This window comes from Heptranchias perlo, chromosome 16, assembly GCF_035084215.1.
Source record: "Heptranchias perlo isolate sHepPer1 chromosome 16, sHepPer1.hap1, whole genome shotgun sequence".
Classification (NCBI taxonomy): Eukaryota; Metazoa; Chordata; class Chondrichthyes; order Hexanchiformes; family Hexanchidae; genus Heptranchias; species Heptranchias perlo.
In genome coordinates, this window is record NC_090340.1 from 36,276,702 (window position 1) to 36,297,379 (window position 20,678).

Genomic DNA, 20,678 nt, shown 5'->3' on the forward strand with positions numbered 1-20,678 from the left:
CTCAGATTTAACTTTCACAAGCGAGCTATCATCAACTGCCATCTGGAGAAGAGCGTTCCAAACGTCTCCCACCCTTTGCATATAGAAGCATTTCCTAACTTCATTCCTGCACGTCCTTGCTCTAAACGTTAGGCTATGTCCCCGCGTCCTAGTATTCAAGTGTAGGAGACCTCCAAAAACAGTTACAAATGTCTCGGCAGCCTGAAGCAATAATCCAGCCACTAACCTGTAAATCCTGCATGGTCCCTTTAAATAGCGCTGGTGGGGGGTCCTCCAGGCACTCTAAGACATGTTCAGATGGTCGGGGTTAAGACTGTGTGTTGAGTTGGCCGTTAAGGTCCAAAATCGTGTCTATCATTTTAAATCAGCGATGCACACTGATTGAAGCCATTTTCTCGCTACTTTACATGATTCCAGCATTCGTTATCTGTGCCTGCGCTAACTTCTATACCAAGATGGTGGCTGTTGCACGTCACGCTGGAAACGTGTCAGAGAGGCCGTGTAGTGCCGAAACAACAGGCGCTACACAGCCCAATTTAGCGCCTGAGATGTCTTAAACCCATTCCAGACAGTTAAATGTGATCTCGGGGATGGTCTATCAACCAGTTTCTGTTCCTCCATTTTTCTGGCCAATCTCTAGTATTAGCAAATCCCAGAAGGCATGGGATGTCTTCCACAATCTATATGGAATGGGGCCGGTCTGTCTGCTAGATGCTGGATAGATGACTGAATAAGCGCAGTAACTTAAATTAAACTTCTACTACATTTAAAAAAAACCTTTAGATATTCCCCTACAACTCCCCACCTTGGGAGTGCGGCACTGGAAGGAGTGCAACAAAGGAGTTGCTGTGGGCACTAAAAGGTGTCCTGGTGTCTTCCCGTGATTGCCTGGTATGGTGAGATACCTGTGGTGGCATGAGGGGTTGATCGAATTGCCACAAGACACATTGACAGCATCTTTGCCCATTGAGTGGGGTGATCTGCACAAAACTTCTTTAACATAGTTTTTAATGTCCGATTTCTTTTTCTACCAAACCTGACGATTGGGGGTGATGTGAGATGTGTAGTTTGTGCTCTATTTTCATCAGCTTTTGGAGTTCAGTAAAGATTTTGCCTGTGAAATGTGACCCTTGATCACTGTCTACTTGTATCGTTACTCCTCACCTGCAGATCACCTCACTCAACAATATTCCAGCTGTAGTAATAGCGGTATTAGTCCTACATGGGAATGCTTCCATCCACTTTGTGAATTTATCAATAATGACCAAACAATGCAAGTAACCTGAAGGTGCCTGGTGCAAAGGGCCTATGAAATCAATCTGTAAATGTGTCCAAGGTCCCTCAGGGGGAGATGCACTTCGAAGTAAGGCACGATTGGTGTGTAAGGCTGCATTGTGTTGTAGACATACTAAACATCTCACTACATGGCGAATGATGTCGTCTTTGCATTCAGGCCACCATGCAACCTTTTGGATTTTATTCTCTGCAGAACAATGACCACCCATGGCATGACTGTGGAACATATCAAAGAATTCTTCAGCCAAAGTAGGGGGAACACACACAACTGGGAATGATTCAGATTTGGGTCGATACATAAGTAAGGACTGTCCATTATCGACAGGCATGGTTTCGTGAGCCCACGGTGTAGGTTGAGGTAGGGCTTTATTTTCTTGGTGCCACACCGTGCTTTGCTCATTCGGTGGTCAGGACATTTGTAGGGTGTGTAAGTTGAACTTGATGGGATGACCAGCTATGGCACAGACACGGCCATTGGAGAATGGACCAAAAGGATACACGGTGTAAGCGGCCTCTTTGGCAGCCTTGTCGGCTTGAGAATTACTGACTGAGTGTGGATCAGTTCCTTAGGTGTGGGCCTTTACCTTATCCATGAAGCATGGCTGCCTCCTATCTCTTAATGCGTCCTACAACATTCTAAATAAATCACCATGCACCAATAATTTCCCATCAGAGGTGTGGTAGTTATTCTTACAATACAGAGGAAGTGACAACGCAGTATTGATAGCATTGGCACTGTCAGACCAAATCTTAACAGGTTGGTCAGAGGTTTCAATTACAGCTGTTAAGAGTGCCATGATTTCAGCATATTGTGTTGAATGTAGCATGCACTTGTGCTGGATAATTTGTTCAGGAAGGACTACTGCAAAACCCGTAAATGGTACCCCCTTTTGGTGAAATGAGGAACCATCGATGGAGACATCTGTAACATCCTCCAATGGCGTCTTCTGAACTGGGTTATTAACAAAGTCTAATATCGGTAGTGGACACTCATGTGGTCCTCCCCGGTATTGTAACAACTGAGGTAGAAGAGCTGTCTGTTTCAGTGTAATGTCAAGATATTGTTCCATCAACAACAACGTCCAATGGCTCAAATGAGTAGATGATACCAACAAATCTCCCGGCGTCGTCAATAGGTCAAGTAGAGTGTGCGGGGAGTGGAGCACCAAAGTTTGCAATCCGGTAATGTACGTAAGTCTTTCACAACCCAAAAGGTGGACAACAAATGTCTTTCGCACGGGTGATAGGTATTTTCCACTCTTGTCAATATTAGCTATGCATAGGCAATAGGTAAGAGCTTGCCTTGGACGTCTTGACACAGGACTGCCACCACACTCTGGTCAGTCATTCCTACCTCCAAATGAAAAGGCTCACTTGGATCTGGGGTGATCAGGCACGTTACTTGTATCACCGCCTCCTTTAGCTGTCGTACCGCTTCGGTGTGCTGCGAGGTCCATCCGGACTGCTCATCGTCTTCCTTTCCTTGAAGTAACTCGTACAATGATTTAGCAAGATCTGCAGAACGGGGTATAAAAGCTCTCTGGTATCCCACCAAGCTCAAGAATGAACGGAGCACTGGCAAAGGTAATCGCTGTATAATTTTTACTTTGTGCAGATCTGGAGTCTGTCCAGCAGCAGAGATGGACAGGCCCAGAAGTGTCACTTGTCCCTGTAGCAGCTGAGCCTTTCGAGGGTTAAGTTTTAATCCCGCCCCTTTTAACATTTCGAACAGCTCGTCCAACAACTGGAGATGTTGCTCCTTTGTTTCTGTAGCTCGCAGCAAATCATCTATGTACTGTAATAGGCACTCTGGCTTAGAGAAACCTTTGATAGCCTGTGCCATTCACTTGTGGAAGATATTTGGAGCGTTATGAAATCCCTGGGGCAGACAAGTCCTCGTAAAACTCTGATCTTCAAAAGTAACAGAAAATTAATACTGATCATCTTTTCTTACGGGTATGCTCCAGAATCCATTTGCTGTGTCTAGGGTCGAAAACCATTTGGCTCTGGGTGGAATTTGGGATAATATTGTTGGTGTTTCCCTTACCACGGGTGATCAAGAGGGAGTGACTGAATTTAAAACTTATGATAATCAATAGTTAATCGCCAACTACCATCTGGTTTCTTAATGGGCCAAATAGGAGAATTTGTGACGTGCCAACTCTAACAGTACCCTGCCATGCTAATTCAAAAGCAAAATACTGCGCATGCTGGAAATCTGAAATAAAAACAGAAAATGCTGGAAAAGCTGAGCAAGTCAGGCAGCATCTGTGGAGAAAGAATCAGAGTTAACGTTTCAGGTCGAAGGCCTTTCGTTGGAATGACTGAATTGTAGCCTCCACATACGTATGGCTTTCCGTAGGAATTGGATACTGTTTTGCGAATGGATGTGGGAGTCCGTTCACGGACTCCTCTCCTTCCACCCATCCACAATCATATTTACGGCAGGCAAACGCAGATGCCCATACCGACTTACTATCACTCGGGCCAAACTATAGACATTGGTTAGAAGAGTCAATAATGACACTGTAATGATCTAAAACAGTCAGTTCCCAATATACCTCGCCTATCATTAGTTCGCATTGTTACCGCAGTGTGTAGTTTATACTCCGCACCCTGTAAAGATATCCGAGCCGAGCTCAACTGATAAGCGTACTGTGATGATCTGTCGAAACTTTTTAAAAGCGTGCGCTTCCCTCCGGCCACAGCGTGGCATTCAGGATATGGCGTATGAATGATGGTTACTGCTGATCCTGTGTCTATTAACATCATCTGTCGTTGACCCCCATCAATAACAACAGAGATTACAGGTCTAGCATGGCCATCACCTCAGAACTCCACTACCGACTTTGTTGGAGGGGCCGACTCCATTGTTGGCCCGGATTCTGTCCTTCAGGCGGGGCTGAAGGAGTGGGAGCTGTGTCAATTGCCACCACTTGTTTAGGTTGGCCCGTAATGTTACTGATTGTCAGGAGTGCCAGTAATTTATCCAATTTATCCTCAGTAGTATATGACCATAGCTCCATTTTGTCCCATTTTGCAACAATGGTAGCATTGTGGTTCCCTATTTCTTGATCCTGACCCATTATTTGGTCCCCAGTTATTCCTAGCCTTCTGTGGTCCCTCAACCACTGACACTGGTTTTCCTCCAATTCTTAAATTTTGTAGCCCTCCTGTGGGTCTGGTGATTTGTCCTTTTACATCACCCCAGGCCTGAATAGCGAGTCTCAAAATCTCGTTCCACCTATCGTTTTTACAGATGGATACTTCCAGTGCAGCTTTCACCAATGGCTGCAACTGACTTATAAACATTTGTTTAAAGGTATCATTTCAACGATCAGTCGGTGCTTGGTTTGGTAGCGCACGTGCTGGCTGAGGTAGAGTAATGGGTTGTGCCCTCTCATACACATCAAGCAATCGGTAGGGTGAATGCGGTAGGGTGCTCCGTAGGTCCCTCTACCGTCAGTGCGAAAATTTGCATCAAATTTAAGTTGTTTATTCCCAATAAATCCACTATTTCTCCAAACAGCACATTGGACCCATTTACTGCATAAGTGGCAGGGGTAATACACAGTTTTAAGTTCCCATCCAGGGCAGCCAACAAAATAGTTTTTAAATCACCATCTTCTAGCTCTCCATGACCCCATTTAAAATCTCTCCAATGATCCTATTGTGCTTGGGTGAGCACAATAGGATCATTCCCATCCTTAATGGGCCCTAATTCTCTAGTCAAAGCAGCTGCTTCGTCTGGTTTGATCAGTTTACTGTCATTGTGTCATGATGTAATCGCACCTTGTTGATTACATCTCACACTGGTGGTAATCACATTTATGGGCTGGCTTTCCCAGTCACTGCAGTCGGGATTATTATTACATGCTGTTTCTTATTCTAACGAGTACCAATCTACTCTATCTCCTCCTCCTCCTCTGGTCGTAATAGTTGACACCGGGGCTGTTGTCCCAATTTTCCCTGTAGATCTTATATTTTTAACTCGCACTTGGTGTGATCTGCCTCGTGAGCAGGTCCGTTCACCATTTCCCTAAGGGCTCCTCGTGCATCTTCTCGTTGTTGCCTCACAACATTGTTCTCTTGCGGCAACTCATCAATCTTATACTTCACCTGCTGTGCTCCTAACCCCTGGGCAGCTACCATAGCAGCTCCTGCCTGTAGTTGTGCCAGCATACAGGTCAGATCCCTATTCCTATTTGCCAAATCTTCACACTTCTTCCCTTTTCCCCCTGTTCTTTGTTTTTCTTTGCTAAGAGTTGCTCACTTCTGCGTGTGCAAAAATGTCCTGCATAGACTAGCATTTGTCTGCCTTTGTCTGACTTTAGTTTCTTATCATATATCTGTTTCTGAATCCATTGCATAGCGGACTCAAATTTTCCGCCATCTCCTGCAGTTAAGACAGGGATTAAATCTGTCACACAGACCTTCTCTAACTTCTTCTGTAAGGCCATTTCAACCTCAGTTATCTCTGCCATAGTTAGTTACTAGATTACCGGGAGGAGGTACAACCCCTACATTCCCTAAAGTTTCCTTCTTAAACCGACTAAGTGCGCTCCTAGGTCGATCCTAGGACCTTCTTTTTGCTCAATAGATCATCAACTATTTGTCAGCTCCTGGCTGGCTCGCCATTGTAAGACTATTTCGACCTGACACCAATTGGTTATAGTGATGATCTTTTATTTGAACAAAAGCAAGGATTAATACATGCAAGTACTTAAGCGATAATTATCAAAGAACAAGGAATTATATTACCCCGTTGTCCTCTGGGTAGAGATTGTAACTTTGTCTCGAATCCTGCCTACTTCTTTCTCCACATGCAGCTCTCTACAACTAGGTGTTGGTTTGTGCTGGGTTCACATACACCCCTTTTAGAAACCCGACCCCCTGAGCCATCAAACTGTCGTGGTTAGCACCTCCCCAATTTCATCTTCCATCCACAGATAATGGCCATCCTGTTGGTCTAATTGCGAATCAATTTAACCTGAGTTCCCTGGATTTCAAAGGAACATGAGGGGGTTGATTTTGTAATGGTGGTCGGTTGGCAGCCGGGGTGGGGGGGGGGGGGGGGGGGCGGTGAAGGTGCACGTGGCAAACCCGCATGAACAAAACTTACCATTTTAGACACAATCACATGTTGATTGCTGATGATTAATGTCCTCTCCGGGTTTCGTGCCCGGCAGCCAGCCTGATTGACAGCTGCAACGCGAAGTGCGGAGGGGGAGAGAAAGAGAGCAAGAAGTCATCCGGTGCTGGGATGGAAGACCGGGGTGGGGGGGGGGGGGGATGATCGGGAGGACATTGGGGAGGGTGAAGTGGGGGACATCAGGGGAACATCAGGTGGGATGAAGAGGGGGAAATCGGGAGGGCATCAGAGGGGATGAAGAGGGAGACATCGGGAGGGGTGAAGAGGGAGACAATCGGGAGGACATCAGGGGAGTGAAGAGGGAGACAATCGGGAGGACATCGGGGGGGTGAAGAGGGAGACAATTGGGAGGACATCGGGGGGGTGAAGAGGGGGACATCGGGGGGACATCGGGAGGACATCGGGGGTTGAAGAGGGGGACATCGGGAGGGATGAAGAGGGAGACATCGGGAGGGATGAAGAGGGAGACATCGGAAGGATATCGGGGGGCGGTGAAGAGGGGGAGATCAGAGCAAGGTGCAAAGGTAGGTTCATTTTGTGTTTTAACTTCCTTCAGAAGCGGTGGGCAAGCTGCCCAGGTAAGTTAAAAATCGTTACAATTACTTCATCTGTCACAGGTAAAGTGCCTTAAGTACCTCAATGAGGTACATTTGGCTCTTTAACTGTTATCCCGCCAAGTTTAATTGCCAGAGGGACTTCCGTTTATGGGTCGCCCACGCGCACACAGATGGGTCCCTGGGGAAACTCGGAAGTCAGTGGGTTGGTACCGGCTTCCGAACCCAAACGGGATTTCCGTGATTTTCGGAGGCCCCGCTCCCAACGCACCCGCAATTGCCCCCTAAAATTGAGCCCGAGATGTCTTAAACCCATCCCAGATGGTTAAATGTTATCTCGGGGATGGTCTATCAACCAGTTTCTGTCCCTCCATTTTTGTGGCCAATCTCTAGTATTAGGATATCTTAGAAAACATGGGATGCCTTCCACACTCTATGTGGAATGGGATGTTAGTTCCTGCTTCTCCATTGTCCCGGCTAATCTCCATTATTAGCATATCTTAGAAGAAATGGGATGCCTTCCACAATCTATGTGGAATGGGGCCGGTCTGTCTGCTAAATGCTGAATAGATGACTGAGTAAATTCAGTAACTTAAACTAAACTTCTACTACATTTTAAAAAACCCTTAATCTAAAAGACATTCCCCTACAGTCTGCCCTCTCAGGTAGACATAAAAGATCCCATGGCAGTATTTGAAGATGAGCAGGGGAGTTCTCCCAGAGTCCTAGCCAACATTTATCCTTCAAACAATACCTATAATAGATGATCTGGTCATTTACAAAGAATTACAAAGAATGTACAGCACAGAAACAGGCCATTCGGCCTAACAGATCCAAGCCAGTGTTTATGCACCATGAGAGCCTCCTCCCAACCTTCTTCATCTAACCCTATCAACATATCCTTCTATTCCCTCATGTGCTTATCTAGTTTCCCCTAAATGCATTTATGCTAGTCGCCTCAACTACTCCTTGTGGTAGCGAGTTCCACATTCTTACCACTCTGGGTGAAGAAGTTTCACCTGAATTCCTTATTGGATTTGTTAGTGATTATCTTATATTTATGGCCCCTAGTTCTGGTCTCCACTGCAAGTGGAAATATCTTCTCTATATCTACTCTACCATACCCTTTCATAACTGATATTATGCTAATTGGTCTATAGTCCCCTGGACTTGTTCTATCTCCCTTTTTGAATATAGGAATCACATTAGCTGTCCGCCAGTCCTCTGGCATTATTCCCTTTTCTAATGAATTTTTATATATATGTAATAGTGCCTCTGCTATCTGTTCCCTAACTTCTTTTAATATGTGCGGATGCAATCCATCCGTACCAGTGGTTTTATCCTCTCTAAGTTTGATTCGATTATCAATTATCTCCCCCCTTTCTATCTTAAATATCTTTACATCTTTTTTGATCTCTTTTTCTACTATCATGCCTAGCATATTAGTCTCCTTGGTAAATACTGAGGCAAAGTAATTATTTAATATTTCTGCCATTTCGCTGTCATTGCCTGTGAGTTTATCGTGTGTATCCCTTAGTGGCCCTATCCCTATCCTGATTTTTCTTTTGTTATTTATGTGTCTGTAGAATACTTTACATTTTTTTTGATATTGCTTTTTATTTCATTGCTGTTTGTGGAAGCTTGCTGTGCACAAATTGGCTGCTGTGTTTCCTACGTTACAATTGTGACTACACTTCAAAAGTGTATCCTGTGCCCAAGTCATCGTCATGGGGGTTCATGTTTATGCATTACAAAGTAGGGGAAACATTGTAAGTGTGTTGGAAGTGAAGGTCTGGGCACAGTGGGTGACTTGGCATGTATACTGTAGTCTTATCTTTTTTTGATCTCTTCTTCTAATGTGATGCCTACCATATTAGTCTCCTTGGTAAATACTAAGGCAAAGTAATTATTTAATAAAAAAACTTAATTGGTTGTAAAACATTTTGGGGCGTCCTGAGGTCATGAACGCGTTACGTAAATACAAGTCATTTTTTCTATAAATGATCAGTGTATTTTCAGTTGGAGAGACAGCATTTGACGTCAAAACATTTCGCCCCTTTAATTCTTCGGCTTTAAAAACATTTTAGATTAATGAATTATACCAAATACAGTTTCTCTCCTTTACATCCTGGAATGAAATTTTCAAGGAAAACAACTATTTTCCATGTTTCCACAATACTTCACAGTCCTGTCAGCAATGACTACTGGTACTGTGAAGATAGCACTGGTTAATCCTTTAATTTAATTGGGAATACATTTCATTGCTAAAGGATAAGACTACAGTATACATGCCAAGTCACCCACTGTGCCCAGACCTTCACTTCCAACACGCTTACAATGTTTCCACTGCTTTGTAATGCATAAACATGAACCCCCATGACGATGACTTGGGCATAGGATTAAAACTATAAAGAACTTTCAAAACCCTTTGTCAACATGGTAATTGTCACTTAACGAGTTTGCAATTTATTAAACAAACTCTAATTGGGTATGATGTCATTCTGAAAACATATCAAACCTCAGCATGGACCATTTTATAGTCTGTCATCTCACCGATCAGTACCATTGAAGTTGAGGATAAGTGGTGAATATATCCATACTACATAAACGTGGTACACTTCCTGGCGCAGATATCTACGCTGCCAAGAAAATATTGACATGATAGTTACCATATTAAATGCAATTAATAAGTAAAAATGATGGTAGCACATGCAGCAGATAACAGCTCTCAGAACCACTTGATACCTTCTTTGAAAGCCAGGGCTATTTGTCACTCAAGGTTAGTTGTCATTGTTCCATCTCAGCGTGGGCATTAGTTGGGGGGGGGGAGGGGGAGGGGGAGAGGAAGCTAAATTCATCTTTATGAGCATTCTACAATCAGTAAAGAAATGGATATTCCATCATAATTTATGTAATATACAAATTAATGCTCTGCAGGAATTTCAAGCACTGGATTTTGGGATGTTTTTGCATATTTCAGTAAAAATGGTGAAATACCAGAAGTAGAAAAGGCAGCACATTCCAAAATGATCACAGATGGGAGAGTAAAGGTTTTGCTAGGGACAAGGACATCAAAGGTGGAGGTGAGCGAGTGCTTGGGCAAACTGACAGCTGCAGAAGTATCATGGCAAATGGGAGGCAATAGGATAGGTTGTTGGGTGTTTGAAAGTGCAGTTGTACGTGACTAAAACTAAACTGAAACTTAGAAAGATGGTATATGATAAAGTTAGGGATAGAAATACTAAAGATAATCACGAGGAATATAGAAAGTGTTGTAAGGAGGTGAAAAGGGAGAATCAAAGGGCTGAAAGGTAATGTTAAAAAAATTGCAGATAATATAAAATTAAATAGTCAGGGCTTTAACAAGCAGATAAAAAGTAAAAGATTAGTTAAAGAGAGGATGGGAATGAAGGAGAGAGTCTAAATTTGGAAGATGAAGATATGGTGGAAATATTATAAATATTTTGCGTCAGATTTTACAAATGTGAGTAAAATGAGAATGTAGTTGTAAGACAAGAGGAGGATATGGAACGATTGTTGGTGATAGCTGACATCACTTAATTCAATCATTATAACTTTATTTTCACATAATGATATAAAATAAAAAATACATCATGGTCCCCCACATCAGTCTTATTTGATTTAGACAAAATGTCTTCTAACTGTACTCTTCACCTCAGCCACCGCCTTCACAGATTTTTCTTTAACAAACCACTAATGTGGATCCCTGTGAACCTCCTTTTTGTCCCCGATGAAAGTTGGAACTTGGTTCCTATCTCTCTTTCTGTCTGCCGGTTGATCAGAAGAACTGCTGATCAAATCTGCTGCTGTGCATCCTTCCTTTGAATCTAGCTTCATGCAGAGCTCAACAGAAAGGGACATTTCAACCTGCCTATGGTGTGAATGTTTGTTGGGAGCCCCTGCGATGAGATAAAGACTTCCTTACTGTTTCCAATTGCCTTGAGTAATCATATATTTAGAAGGATATGCTGATTGGGTTAGATGAAGTAGGGTGGGAGGAAGCTCATATGGAGCATAAACACCAGCATAGGCCAATTGAGCTGAATGGCTTGTTTCTGTGCTGTAAATTCTATGTAATTCTATGCATCAATGTCAGGCCTTAATACACATTCTGCAAAACCTGTGCTGATTGATTTTGTTTTAAAACCTGACATTTAAAAGTAACTTATTAAAAATATTCTGTCTGTGGAAAATGGTCAACAATCCCAAAATGTAACAATACTATTTTAATGCAAAAAATGCACTATCGGTTGCTGTGGGGAGAGGGGAGGTTGGACATTTCTAAATTTGCTGCCTGCAGCCTTGATTAGAATGGTTAAGAAACGTATAGAAAATAATCTCCGCGGGAGAAAGTCAGAACTCCAGTGTTTCGATGTAATGAATCTATTGCTTTTTAGATTTCTACTTTACGTACTGATAATCTTTGTAGAATTTCATTTTACTGGGGAGGGGGGGGGGGGGGGAGTGGGGTGGGGTAGGCAGTAAATTATTTTGTATTTTTCTCCAATCTACCTATACCATTCACTAGCTAAGAAGGCAGTAGAAAAATTGCTCCCAGGTTTCTGGTAACTGTTCATAGGTACTCATAGTTGTGAAAGTTGAATGACTTGCTCACATCTATTTCTCATTCCATGTGAAGATATACCTGATGGTTGAGATTGGGAATTCACTCTGTTGAACTCACGAACATGCTGCAATGCATAAAATCATTTCAATTCTTTGCCACCACGTTACACTCTAGCAATTTTTATATTTTTTTCTAGGAATTGTTTTGTATATGTCCCTTTTCCCTCACTATATATTTTTTGTGATAATCGTAATGTAACGAAGCAAATCTTTATTCTCATCTAAGATCTTATTTACTATACATGGACAATCAGAAAAGCTAATTTCTGCTCCTTTGCAACTAAGCAAAGATAAGGCAATCCAAAATGAAGTGCTCTCTTGCACATACATGGGGCAAGTGAGTTGCCTGGTGCTAAGCACTTGGAAGGAACAATATTCTCAAAATGACAGTAATCTAAGGAAATGCATCTGACATCTGCTGATGTACAGTGCCAGAAAAGCTGGGAAAAGAAGCATGAATGCTGCTTTCAGTAACGCTAGGCTGATCGACAAATTCTTCATCATCCAACTGATGTCATCTCCACACTACTACTTCATTAGTGGACTGTCAGTAAAAATAGTGATTACAGAAAAAAAGATGGCTCCTGTCAGAATCAATCTGTTTTCTTTCCTTGAACTTGCTTCTATCGCTGCAATGCACTCTGCCAATTTCAATGCAGAGCTGCAAGATACGTTAATGCTTTAGGCTTTAGGAACATGGGGCAAATGAAAGTTGTGATTAACCCTTGGATGACTGCAACTGTATTTCTGCACTATGTCCAAGAGTCATACGAAGATGGTACTACCCATTTTACTCGAACTGCAATAAAATATTTAAGTTTTCTTCTTCCTTCTTTGCTTTTTCTTGTTGTAGCTTGCAGATAGGTTATGTGTGGTGCTGTAGCATGAGGTTGAAGGGAAGCAGACCATCATGACAAGCCTAGAGCTGGCACCTTCCCTCCCACTTCTCTTGACACTGTCTTCTTTTGACTGCCCTTTGACCTCCCTTTGCTAGGCCTGAGATGGAAGGGGGTCATCATCTTCAAACAATCTCTCCCTTGCCTATGGGTTGTTTTCTACTGTAAGAAGAATACGAATGTAAATGGTTTCTGGGTATCATGAAATGCATGCCAAACCTTGTGTCAACAGGCAAACCAGAATAAGATCAAGTGGACCAAGTAATTACATTCCATGTGAGGCTTTCAGGGGCCTACATACATGCAATGCTGTGAGGGAGGGAACATTAGTAGCTAAAGATTGGAAATGCAAAGGGCACTGCAGACCCACTGGACATTAATGGCAAGCTCTTGAAGCCCTTTGGTGACAAATGTGATAAGTATAGTGCATTCCTGGAAACTGTGGCTCATTTATTACTTAGGCTGACCTAATCAGCTCATTAAGCTCGTTTGGGCATTAAGTAGCCCAATGGAGGTGGCATCTACTGCTAAGAACACCTCTTGTCACTGTGCCTGCGTAGTTCCAATGTGCAGCCCCTTCTCATGCACTCCAAACAGGGGGCATGATTTTAGCCTGGAGCCGAAAGGGGGCAGGGGGGTGGAATTTCTGACGGGAAACCTGGAAGTACGGGTTTTCCGGATGTCCTTGCGATTTTGATGTAAGGACGTTGTTTTTTTTTGCTGGGTTCCCAACCGGCAGGCCGGCCTTATTGACAGACTCGCTCTTAGTCAGACGGGAGAAGAGCCAGGAAGAAGATTTGATCAGTTGAGTGTTGGATAGGGAGGTGATCATCGTGAGGGGGGGGGTTTACTGGGGTGGGGGGGCTGTCAGTCATTGGGGCGGTCAGTCATCGTGGGGGTCGTGGGTCATGGGGGGCTCGCAGATTGTAGGATGGGGTTGAAGATCGTGGGGGGGTTTGAAGATCATGGGGGAGGTCGGAAATAGTGGGGGGGTTCAGAGATCGTGGTGGGGGTGGGGGGTCGCTGCAGGTAGGCTTGTTGGGCCTGGGGGAAGCACTCCTGCTCCTCTGGGCCCACAAGCAGTGCCATAAAGGCACTTAGCTATAGTTTCGGGCCTTCTCGCCTCCTCTCACGTGGCATGAAGTAGAAGGCCTGGGAATCCCGGCCCCCAGGGGCTAAAATCAAAAAAGCTTTGAAAAAGGGAACCCACAGCCTCCTTAATAGCTTTTACTGACCACCCGCCACTTGTCCTGCCCCCGTGAAAACTAGAAATGGGTGGGTTGGAGGCGGATTGGGGCCGGATTTTGGATTTTTGCAATTGTTACTGCCACCCCGTCCCCAACCCACCCATTTTTCCAGGCTAAAATCATGCCCAGGGTGTTTCTCCGCATCCTCATTTGTTGAAGCAGAGCCTTAATTACAGGCCCAAAATTTTAGGGTTCAGCATCCTGAAGCTATCCTTTCTGCCATTGTGCCCACAGTTTCTCCTCTCTGCAATGAAAATGGGTCGGGAAGATGCAAGGCTTATGCCAAGTGTATTAGGAGGCAGAAGTCATGTTCCACCACATTCCACAGGTGTGAACACCAGGAAGAAAAATCTATGTCAGTGTGTTGTGTCCCTAAAGTGAGATAAAGTCCTCGATATTTGGGGGGAGGTGGGGAGGGTGCGGGGGAGCGCGGTAGCGTGGGAAAATCCCGGCAAGGCCAGGGATGCGGAGGTCCTGCTGAATTTAACGGCAGGAGCTCATTATAATATTTTTCTTCTGTTCCCAGCAGCCGGCCAAATTGACAGGTTGGCCGATGACTGGACACCAGTTGTGAGGCCGCAGCCGGAGATCCTTGGGGACTGTCCCTGGCAATCCGGAGGGCGGGAGCGAGAGATCGGGGCTTGGTCGGGGGTGGGGGGGGGGAGATGGGTGGGGAGAATAGAGCGGCAAATAGAAGGGAAGGAGCGAGAGATTGTGGCATGTTGGGGGGAGGCCGCCGATCATGGCAGGGGGGGGAGAGAGAGGCCGTGATCGGCAGAGGGGAGGCCGAAGGCCTCCTTGAGGGGCCGGGAGGAGCATTCCTGTTCCTCCTGACCCGCAAGGAGTGCTGGGAAAGGCACTTACCTCCTTGAGCCGGCAGCTCCTGCCTCCCATTTACTGCCTGGTTTCCCGAGCGCCGGGAAAACCGGCCGGCAACTGTTAAATTTAAATCAGGCTTCCAATTGCACAATGGAAGCCTGATTTAAATATGTTAATGACGTATCCTGCCTCTCCAAGGCGCAACACTCACACAGCTCGCTACCCGGCACAGCAAAAATGGCGGCAGTCGCATACGAAGCGTGTTGGGGAAGCTTACCCCATTTTAAAATTTTTAACCACCCCCACCCCCGACCCTCTCCTGCCCATCATGGGGGCTTTATCTCGAGGCCAAAGGTTCAGTTGGAACTCTTATGATTGCCGATGCATATTTCTAATCACTGCTGCCTGTGACCTTTCTAATTTTTTTTCAATTGCTTAACATAAGGTAACTCTGAGATAAAATTATAATTTCACCAGAAAATAATTAGACCCAGGCACAAAGCCAAATCTCCAAACATTACCCCAGAATCCAAAACCAGAGCAATATCCTGCCATTTCATAATCATGAAGAATATCTTACAGACAGATAAACAGGATGGTTCTCCTAGAAAGCAAGGTGAATTTACAACTTCGAAGATGGTGGATCACATAGAAATATCTTATGTAGTTAATGTACCAAATATTGATTTTAAAGGCTATTCCCCCGGTGGCTGAGATCATAAATGCACTACGTATTGTAGTATTGAACCATGAAGAGTAGGAAGGTCTTGGGTTCAGCGTTGGGCTATGCTGGATGAGATGATTTCTGTCAGGGTAGTATTGAGGCACTACAATTTGCTTCTGTGTCCCCAGGGTAGAAAGAGAAAAGTAAGCCAGAATTCCTAATCCTGGAAAGTGAATGTGTGTGCATGTCAGGTAAGAGCAGGATCAGGCTTGGCTGCGATGCTCCCCACATCAAAACCACTACTTAAACTAATACATGAAAAATAGCCACTTGGGTGAGTTACCAGAGGACAGCTGACAACAGTGGAACTGTGTGCCAGCATGAATTATTGCCTTTAGGAGAGGCGAGACTATTGAAAAAAATCCATAAATATTGATGGACTTCTGACAGAAAAAGATGTAATACGCTTCTTACTTAAAATCTACTTTTGTCCTAGGTGAACCTTCTAACAAAGTTCAACAGTTTGCTCAGAAATTCATTTTTTTTCATGTCAAGGCTGTTGAAATCTTTCATTCACATTTTCAAAGTTTGATCTGCCATGCCTACTTTTTGCTCCTGGAAATAAAGTAGCACAGAAAACTGGCAGTCAAATAAAATGAAAATAGCAATCAGAATTAAGCAGAGTTCAGTTTGGGGCCCAACTGCACCATGGAAACTCAGACGAATGCTCCATTAATGGATTCTCAAAACAATTTTGCTCATAATCCATATGGTACAGCATGCAGAAAGTCAACAATACAGTGCACTGAAAAGTGCTCCAAAATTCATACTACAATCTGATCTATGGGGGGGTGATTTTAAAACGGAGCCGGGAAGGGGGCGGGGAGGTCAAATTGAGGTCAGGAAACCCATTAGTATGGATTTCCCGGACGTCCTTTCGATTTTGACGTAAGGACGTCCGGGAACGGTGGGCAAGGGGCATGGGTGGGCATAGGTGAGCACGGGGGTCACGAGTCATGGGCGATGGGATCGGGAGTCAGTCACGGGGAGGGTGTCGCAATCGGGGGTCATCGCAGGGGTCCACGATCATTGAGGGGGCGGGTCGGGGGTCGGAGGATCGGAGTGGGAGGAGGATTGGGGTCGGAGTTGGGAGGATTGGAGTGGGGGGGAGGATTGGGTTCGGAGTTGGGGGATGGGGGTCGGGGGATCATGGGTCAGGGGTAGGATCGGGATCGGGGGGGAGGATCGGGTTCTGGGGAGGATCGGGGTTGGGGGAATGGGGTCGGAGGCAGGGGGAGGAACGGGGTCGGGGGTCGGGGAGGATCGAGGTTGGTGGTCCGTGTTCATTGGGGGGTCGGTGCAGGTGGGCTTGTTGGGCCTGGAGGAAGCACTCCTGCTCCTCCAGGCCCACCAGCCATGCCTTTCTAGACACCTATCTATCAGTCTCGGGCCTTCTTACCTCCTTTCACGAGGTGTAAAACAGAAGGCCCAGGAATCCCCCCTCCCAGGATTGAAATCGGAAATTAGTAAAAAGGGAGGCCTGAAACCTCCTTGAAAGGTTTTAGGGCTCAACCCGTCTCCTGGGAGTGGGTTGGCTGCCCGCCCCTCGTCCTGCCCCGGTGAAAACCGGAAATGGGCGGGTTGGAGGCGGGTTGGAGGCGGGTCTGAAATGGTGGCAATTTTCAATGCCCCTCCGCCCCCAACACTCCCATTTTTTTAATTTGAAAATTGAGCTCATGGAGTTTAAAACCATGCTTTCCACTTACCAACTGTTTAACATTTAAATAGGTTCTAATATTTTACAATATTGGCATGTTTGCAAGGCTTGTCTGAATAGATGTGTTTGCTTCTAACCTTCACCTAGAGACCCAGCTGCAGGAACACAAACAATATTCTAAAGTACTTATCGAGAAAAAGAGTGTCATTTTGGTGGTTCCATCTGATGAAATCCATCATTTTTAAAGTAAGTGTCTCCCCATTCCCCTGATTGGGACTTTGGATGACAGTTTGGGGGGGGGTGGGGGGGAGGGAAGGAAACATACAAGATTGTGCCCTTGCTCATTAATACAGTGGGCAATAGCTAGAATGGTGTCTGTATGTATATCTCTTTTTATTTATATATATATATATGATTTTGTGTAGTTAAACAATCTGCTGTTGGATCAGGCAGGACTGATATCAGGGCAAGAAGCTCGCAAAACCATTAACTTGCAGGAAAGGCGGCCTTAGCATTTCACCTTCTGGCCGGTTTACGTGAACAAGCTAAAAGATGAAACAAACAAACATCCTTGACATGGTTAGGGCTGGGACTCTAATCACATGCTGAGTAGTCGTAAAACAATGAAACCTTATAGGCTGGCCCAGGACACCTGACCCGGAAGTTGGAGGAGTCAAAGAAAGCCTGGGGCAAGATGGATTCCCAGCCTTGACAAAGGCCAAAACAGACATAAGCCACAGTGTAAGGTGATGATTGGTTAAGGCCAGAGGTGGGACACTAGTTGTTTTTGCAGACCCCTGAAAGATCCTGGGGAAGGCTGACCCTTTTTCCTTAAAGAAACAAAGAACTTTAGGCACCATTGGACGCCTTGCCTTTTTGGGAGACCCCAATAGGGCAAGGACCCATGTCAATAGCTAACCCTGGGTCCACCCACAAAAGGGGCACAAAAAGAGCACCATGCACTGATATCAGGTCGTACAGGATTTAGCAGGGGTAACGTAACTCTGACAAACAATCCGGGTCAATAGAAGTGGCTCCAGACAAAGCAGGACTGAGGATGCGGAGTCCAAGAGGTCACCCCAGGCGGGGCAGAAGACATGTGAATTGACGAAGATACCCCAGGCAGGGTGGAAAGCACACTTTCTTCAAGACTCCTGGACAGACACGACTCTATCCAATGCAGAATGGGTGATATGATGTCTTGTTCTGTGCTGTAAACCAGTGCCCCCTCACTGCATGTGTTGGTCCTTTTGTGAATTTCAATAAATCACCTTTTTACCAAATTGAAGTCAGATCAATTATCGACAGCTGAGAGTAAAATCTCACAAACATGAATAGAGAAGAGTGATTGATCAGTGATATATGTATACGTGGAAACTCCAAGACGTTGGTCACAGCATTGCACTCATCTGTTTAGTGAAATTCAAATAACAGAAAAGCAGTGCTTATTTAAAAAAGTGTGACAATATTACCAATGTGATAAGATTTAAGTGGATATATGAATAATTTTGTTGAATCAAATTTATAAGATATCTATGCAAGACCCTCATCTAAATTTTTCTGGGGCTTCAGTGTAAAGCATGTCAAATGAAAATAACCTTTCAATAAACATTATGCAGAACCTTAAGGGGTTTTAGGACATTTATACGTTCTGGATATCGCAATTCAAGACCAAAACCTAGTTTTAATTAATGATCTCAATCTATGATCAAGATATTCTATTCAATTTATGTTGTACATCATAGCCACTTATTTTTCCCACAGAATAATAAATCAGATATCTGTTATTATAGGCTAATAGATTTCCAGTAATTTCTCTTTTCATTGTTAAATCTGGAGGTGTTGTGTATGAATGTGTTCTATTATGCCTCTATTGTGCTCAAGCTTAGGGATTTTTGCTGGAGTTGAGTCACAGCTTTGGACTAGATTCTTTGTCATCTGAAAAAAAGGAAAGATTTTTTGATGCAGAATGTTATATAAACTTTGTCGGGATAACTGAAGGAACCAGGCACCAGTTAGTGCTCCTTCCAGAAAGTTCCTGCTTTGTCCCAAATGAGCCATGAGTTTACTCAGGGAAATTTGCACCAATCATAATCCATATTTCTGCAACAATATAATTGTTGTATGGATGAAAGAAAGCTTTTCCTCTGAAGGTAGATGTGTATATTGAGGAAGGCGGATAGATAGGTAAATTGCTATGGCCTACAGCAATCACAATATTGGGAAATAAATCCAGTTTGGTTCTTTATTGCGGTTGCAGTGAGTTAAAAATTCACTTTAGATGCTGCTGGCTGACTGATGGTTATGTTTGTTCTAGTTGGGACCTGGACAGACCTTATAGAAAAGATAGGAGACCTGAACGTCCTCCGTTCTGAAGATGAGTGCTGGGTGGGGCAAGAATTTGGGCCGGGACACGATAGTGCAGAATCTCTGCCCCTTTTTTCCTTTGTGGCCTAAATTCCACTGGAACTGGGGGTGGCCACCTCCATGCCTTTTTGTGCGGAGATCATATGAAGAGACGGGACTGACTAGATTATGTCCACCAGTTCTGCCTCCCTTGCTCCCAGCACTATGTATGCCCGCATGAAGTAGGCTTTTGAGCATACCAGGGCCTAATCTTGGCATGAGTAGGGCCCACTGTCATTTCAAAGGCTGGTTTACCCACAGCTATCAATCACAATGAAAGTAAGTACTGTTTTCTCTTGGAAAGCGACAAATTTGAAATCGGACATTTAAAAATATTTTTCAAGATCTTTGATCCGCATAGTTGTCCTATTTACACTGTGGCAATGTGTGCATGTGGTGCACCAATACTACTCTCTCGCTGAGGCAGTCGGAAATAGCCCCTGAAATTGAATCTCCAAAAATACTGTGTGGCGTTAGTCAACAACGATCTTTGTAAATCAGCACAATGCTTAGTTGCAATTAAAAAAGGCAAATAAGGTACAGAGTTGCATTAGAAGAGGCACAGAATACAAATTTTAAAAATATCATTTTGTTGTTATGTAAGCCATTGGCCAGACCACATCTGGAGTACTGTGGGCGGTTACATTATCAAATCATAGGAAGGATATTACTGCCCATGAGGAGGTACAAAAGCAAGCAATTAAGATGATTCCAGCTACCAGCGATCCAATTTATGAAGAAAGATTAAAGAAGCTGAGCTAGTTTTCTTTGGCAAAGAAGAGACTGCGAGATGATAAAACTAAAGTTTTCAAGATTATAAAAGGAGTAAACAAAGCTGATTGAAACAAATTATTATTTGTTTAAACTAACTTGGCAGGGGGATGGGATACAGAGTGGAGCTACAATAGGGGGTGATGTGCAGCCAAATATAGAGAAAAAAACAAGTCAGCTTGGAAGACAGGGCAAATATGTGAGGGCAAGGCTGGATGGCATCTATTTTAATGCAAGGAGTCTTGCGAATAAGGTGGATGAACTGAAGGGAGTATGATATTGTTGCTGTCACAGAGACATGGTTGAGGGAGGGGCAAGACTGGCAGCTCAATATTCCAGGGTACAGAATATTCAGGCGAGACAGAGGGGGGAGGTATAAGAGGAGGGGGGGGGTCGCAATATTAATTAAAGAATCAATTACTGCCATAAGGAGGGATGATATATTAGCAGGTTCCTCTAATGAGGCCATATGGGTGGAGCTTAAAAACAAAAAGGGGGCAAGCACTTTG